At 31.7% G+C, this 6,728-nt stretch overlaps 1 long non-coding RNA gene across 1 annotated transcript; it reads left to right on the forward strand.

Annotated features, from left to right (window-relative positions):
- The first annotated feature begins 4,187 nt into the window (after nt 1-4,187).
- On the forward strand, nt 4,188-6,186 carry LOC145162451 (uncharacterized). Its single transcript, XR_013739116.1, has 4 exons — nt 4,188-4,493; nt 4,677-4,786; nt 5,399-5,524; nt 6,038-6,186. It is a non-coding gene; the product is annotated as an uncharacterized LOC145162451 (long non-coding RNA).
- Nucleotides 6,187-6,728: the final 542 nt, after the last annotated feature.

The raw sequence follows: 6,728 nt of genomic DNA on the forward strand, positions 1-6,728 counted from the left end.
ATTACACATTGGAAGACGACGTAAATCAAAAAAGGAAGACGACATAAATCGAAAAGAGATAATAGTGTTGATAATAGCATCTCATTCTTATTTTTCTATTACAGTGTGTAAATTTGAAACTAAGATGCTATAATAAACAAATCAATGGAAGCATGTTGCTATTTATTGGTCAAAATAGCAATGTACTTAAAATGGGTTAAAATAGCATTTTGATTTTCAATTATATGTTTATAAATGCAGAATATTCTTCGAAAAAAATGAATTTCGGTGGAAAATCAACATATATTATTGCAAATGATGAAAAAAACTCATAACAAATCTTTACAAGCCTAAATGTTTGTATGCATAGATAAGAGATATCCTTTAATAGAAAACAGACCTTAATAAAAAACCAATCAAATATGGTGAAAAAACATTTGAATATAGATTTCAAATGATGAAACCACAACGATTAAGCGAAAAAAAGAGGAAATTCATGAAAGAACTATGAATGTTTACTGAAATAAGATAATTCATGAAAAAAATAGATTATACCCTTCGGTTATTGGGGTACCCTTCATTTACTTCCTTGAGATGATTCTTGTAATAAGCAGTTTGCACAAAGTAGATGTGGATACCACCGACAATTCAGTGGAGTTCTTCAAAAGCAAGAATCGAATCGTTTTTGCCAATATTTCTGATTTACACTTATCTTTCTACCTAAAGTCTATTTAGGGGCCAAACGTTTCTTGAAAGGTACTTCCTTCTTACGAGTTTTGATCTTGAACCTACAAATAACATCAAAGACAACCAAAATATTACTTCCAAATGTTAGTTTAAGTGTAAGTGTGTAACTGAGTCAATTTCTAGTTTCAATATTTTACAACTTCCTTTTCGGGAAGCCTCGTACCAAACCAGAAAATCCTCCTACTAACCGGACCGTGCTGGTAGACAAAAAAAGGTGGTCGGTTCTCATAACCTGTTTTGCTGATAAAAAGATGGATGAAATGAAGAAAGCTATGTTTTCGAAAATTTATGATGCTAGAAGTTTATGCATTTTTCTATAAAGTTTCTGGTTGTTTGACCAACTTACAAAAAACAAAATCCCCATATGGAAACTTATATAAGCTGGAGAAGCAAACTTATGTTTATATGTTTCTGATGTTAAATTCCATTAACTACCTTATTATATAATAGATTAAGTTACAAAACACCTCGTATCTGATAAGTATAATAGTTTGAAATCTTGCTGAATCGGTGGACACTAACTAAATCATAAAATATTACACTTTTAGTAAACATGACAATTTAACTTGCAGATTACATCGATTAAGGCCATAGTTTGACTTCTTTACAGCGTGTCATCTTGAATTAATCATTAGGAAGATTCAAGGAGCTACATATAATAATTTCCAATTTATAATATGTATCCATATCTCAAACAGAATAAGAATGCAAATGAAATAGGCTAAAAAAAATGTAATGGGTTAATCCGGGACCGGGACCGGGACCAGAACCGGTATATCCTAATCCGATCCGGTTTCGGTCCAAGTGTTCTTGCAATATTGGTTTTCAGTTGTTCGGTTTCTGGTCCGTGTCGGGCGGGGGTCCGACCAACAATCAAGCTAATCACATTAAAGAATACATGCTACTTGATAACCACATCCGATGCTTAATAACATATATAGAGATGTTTTTGAAGTTTCATTTTCATGGGTTGAATCGATCAATTGAGAATATCAAAACGAATTGCAAATTAACTTTATATGAAACCTACTTAGAGAACTGGACATGAAAATTTAAAAACTGAACTAATTGACTAAATAATTTAACAACTTGAAAACAAATGAAAAACAAAGATCTGATAACCGAAATGATTTAAGATCTTTTAATTTAAGAATTTAAGAACTTAAGAGCAACTTTACCTTTACCTTTTCCTTTTCGATGGCATTATCGTTTTCATCTGACTTGCATTTAATTCCTCTTTCTTTGGTTCTTTGATAGTATGAAAATTTCACTCAAGAAAAAAGCAAAATGGAATGATGGTAAGGAAATTTTTTACCTTTTTCACTTATTTTCACAATCTAGTCAAACTCTTGAACTTGTTTCTGCATAAAGAGAACTACATATAAAATAATTAAACTATTTACAAAGTTTATTTTATCAAGCAAGGGAAAAGGGGTCAAACCTCTTTTACTTTCAGCAAAGAATTGCCATCAAGAACCCGTAAAAAAAGACTTGTCCATAAGCACTTAATGTATCAATTCCATAATGAGAAAAACATGAAAAAAAAATCCAAACTGAATTCGTCTTCAATATGGAAGAAAAAAAAGAACCAGAAAACAACATTATAGAAATCATGTTGAATAACACGGATCTGATAACATTAAAGATAAAAACAAACATGTATACTGAAAGGTTTTGAACGAAACAACAAAATTCCATATTCACCCGAATCTGATTACATTAAGGAAAAAGACCAAACGTACCTTATGCTTCAAACCTCTATTCTTTCTTATACCTCAGACCTCCATTCTTTTATGTACGGACATGAGTAAGGATAAAGGAGGCAAGGAGATAAGGAAGCATCATCGTTTATGGTGTGGTTCGTTGCCAGAGAGGTGGGCGAAGGAAAAAGAGGATGCAACCAGTGGTGGTGACATCTAGGGCTTTAGATCAAGAAAATGGTAAGATAAGGAGTCAGTAAAATAGACACCCACATACATATTTCAATCGCTCTCTATCTTCTCTTCAATTGAACACCTATGTGCGAGTTTTTCTACTTCCTCTAAAGGCTTCTTGTTTTTCTTCCAAGATGGTTTAAAACACCTACAATGTATGAAGTCAGGCAGACGATCTACAAAATCAATTCAAATTTGGAGAACCTAATTCTTCTTCAATTTCGATCCCATGGAGGTGGCATTTAAGGTTTAAGGGTTTGGAGATTTGCGAGGAAAAGGTAATAATTCATGGAAAATCAAGAAATCAGCATGCGATATTGAGAGATTTGCTGATTTAAAATTTCAAATTGCAGAAAAATCAGGAACACAATAAAGAATAATGAACAGGCGGGATGTAGGTTTCTATGTATTTTGAGTTTTGATCCAAGGATGATATCATTAAATTGATATTAAATTGATTGAAAAATTATAAATGAAAGCCAATCAATGGGTCTGATCGTTTAAAATGATATAATCAAGTTTTTTTTTAATATATATAAAGATGATCCAAATTTTTCTAGATATAAAAACAAAGTTTTTTTTCTGAGAAAACTAATTGGATCAAAACTACGTTGCAAATCAAACTTGAGAAAGAAGAAAAAGTTGAGAGAATTTTCATTTCATCGATCATGAAAACAATTACAACCGAACTACAAAGATATTTTTTGGTGGGAAATAACAAGCTAACGACCCAACACTAACTAACTAACTAACATAACTTAAGTAAAAGTGAAGCTAACACCCCCTCAAGCTAGTAACCTTAGATTGGAGGTAGCTTCACGATAAATACATGGCATCTAACAAAATAAGACCGCTTTGTGTTAGATTTTGGGTTTCAATATCAATGGAATTACTTGGATAAATCAATGTATCGTATATGACAAACACTACGAATGTAAACGAACCGAGCCGAGCGTGAGCCTGACCAAGCTCGAGCTCGAGCTCGGCTCGTGAACAATTTAGTGAGCTTGCGAGCCTAAACGAGCCTATGCGCGCGCGCGCATATATATATATATATATATATATATATATATATATATATATATATATATATATATATATATATATATATATATATATATATATATATATATATGCTCGTTTAGGCTCGCGAGGCCACTAATTGAAGCTCGCCTCGAGCTCGTTTAATAAACGGGCCTCATATTTAAGCTCGAGCTCGGCTCAGACTCGTTTAATTCGATCTCGAGTCGAGCTTTTAACGAGTTGATCCCGACTAGCTTACGAGTAGCTCGGCTCACTTACACCCCTAACAAACACTTTTCAAAATTTATGATTTCGATCTAGTTGTCTAAGGTATCACTACAAATAAAATTACATTTAGTGGCACAAACTTTTAGTGGCATATATAATTTTGTGCACTATAATATACTTTTAGTGACACATTTTTTTGTAACACTATATGCATTGAAAATTCTAATTTTAAGTTGCCGCTTCTATTCCCCTCCGGGTTAAAAGCATTACAATTTGTATTTTTGCTCTAATCGACACCAAAGCAAGAAATATACTTCTCACTTCCTAATTCTAACCTCCAGTCCTCCGATCCTCCTTGAGGACCACCGTTCCACAGACAACGCATCCTCAGATCGGACCAGTAACCATGTTAGAGCGGCAATGTAGTTTCTTCATGCTTGATGATGTCCTATTTGATTCTCCAACACCACCAACTTTTACTTTCTTAGAAGCTTACACCTGCATAACTATCTTATGAACCCTAGAAAAATGGGGAATAACGCAATTCATGTTGGATAAAGGATTCCTTTCAATGCCAACACGGTTAGATTTAATTGATTTCCTTTTTCTTTGAAAACATTAAGTATAGACTAGTCAAATATGTTTGATTTTGAAACAATACAGTCGATTTATTAGTTTTTAATTTTATTTTGTTTTTTTGTTCACTTGATTTTAATATAAGATTCAAATTCGTAATTGTGGGTAATTTGGGGTTTTTCATTGCAGGAAATTTGGGTGGGCAAAATCCATGGTGTGTGTTTTATGGATTTCGGCCAATTCATTAATGACCACCAAAGACCACAAACACATGAATTATATTCCATAGATGAATCATGGTGAATATGCTTTAATAACTTATATTTTATGCTTAAAATTTTTACTTTTTAAGGTGATATTTATTTGATTTTTTGTTCGCTATAAATTTATCTCAAGAGCTAATGAAGCTATGTTTGTTGATCTTTCCAACATTGGTACCTCCTCAACAAAAGTAAATATAACAATGGTCGTCCTCATTTATGGATGACCACTTTCTGGGCAAGTTTTGGAACCCATGACATTGCTAAATAGGTTATCTTAAACATAACCAATTTAATATTTATCTATCTAAGCATTTTTTAATTGGATTTTGTTGTATATCCTTGTTTTGGTTTTGTCCATGCTTGTGATCTGTTTTTTGTGTGTTAATAGAACATGCACACCAGGTGTTTGATGTATTGTCCGAGAGAATCAATTGAGTTGGTGATATTTCAACAAAATCACTAGAAAAACATGGGTGTGGTCTCAATTCTCAAAGAATGTACAATTATACATTTCAAAACATGGGTGATGTATCGACATGACCACTAGAAAATGAAACATCTACTACAATCTTGATACTTAAAGTTTTCTTAATTTCCACTAATTGGCATGAGTCTTACTGATGCACATTTCTGATATCACATTTTCAGTAAGTTATATAGCTGCAACAGTTTTGGAAGTTGCTGGATATCGTGATGTCCAACTCCAGACACTAGGGTGTGGTTTCATGGATGGTGGAAAGGATAACCCTTGAGACATATGCATAAAATTCGAAGGTATGCTTTACTCCTATTAATCGGTTTCAAAGATTGTTTATATTATTAGAGCTAAAAATCAAGACCAATACATGCGGTTCCCACATAGATCCTAATGATGAGTATGAATTCACCATGTTTTACTTATCTTTGTTATTACATAGTCCAATTATAATAATTATGATCATTAAATATTATAATATAAAGTGCTAAAAAATAAGTATAAAACAAATAAGTGGATGATATGTAGTACTCTCTTTAATTAGTTTAATTATCACCCAAATAGGTCACACATTAATGTGAAAAAATGACTAAAAATCAAAATAGGTATTGATTCTCTTAGAGATTTAACACCAATAATGTTTATGTCTAATAGTATTAGTTATAGGATCTGATGTGTTTATCAACTAGCTGTAAAAAATGTATAACATTCGTTATGATTTGATAATTAAAATGTTTAACATTTGTAATGAATTGATAATTAAATGTTCGTTTTAAATATGAAACAAGTTGGGATGTTTTGTTTTAATGTAGACGCCTACTTCTTAAACATCATAAACGATGCCACTGTGGGTCCCAAAGTTGTAGACATGCTTTCAGAGGAATCATTTGCAATCGAGTTTCTTTTTACCTCAACAAATATTTAGATGGATAGTTTTTATTTTTTGAGTGTTAGTAGTACCATTTAGACTTATTAAATTTTAATGATATTGTATTTTAAATATTAAGAATATTGATGTTAGACAAGTTAAATTTTAATCTAAGTAATGATATTGTGTTTTTATATTCATTCTTTTTGTTATTATTATTTTTTATTCCATTTAAATTAAAGAATCAAAGCTAATTTTTCAATATACATTTTTTGGTAAAAAAAGTTATGCTACTAAAAATAGGAAAATGAAATTTTATAGCTAATAAATAGTGGCATAAAAAAAGTGACACTAAAACCCAAAAATGTTCTAGTAGCATAATAAAAAAGTGCCATTAAAAGTCAAAAGGCTGCAGCGACACAACCAAAAAGTACCACTAAAGGCTTTTAGTGGCAACGCTTTTAGTGACACTTTTTTTTTGTGCCGCTGATTGCCAAAAGAGTCTTTAGTGGCACTTTTTTGGTTCTTAGTGACACTTTTTTTGTGCCACTAAATGTCATTTTATTTGTTGTGTATCATGAAATCTGATTTGGGATAATCCGAAATCAAACTGAATTAGAATACATGCTTATTCC

This window comes from Lactuca virosa, chromosome 3, assembly GCF_052849685.1.
Source record: "Lactuca virosa cultivar CGN04683 chromosome 3, Lactuca_virosa_CGN04683_v6, whole genome shotgun sequence".
Classification (NCBI taxonomy): Eukaryota; Viridiplantae; Streptophyta; class Magnoliopsida; order Asterales; family Asteraceae; genus Lactuca; species Lactuca virosa.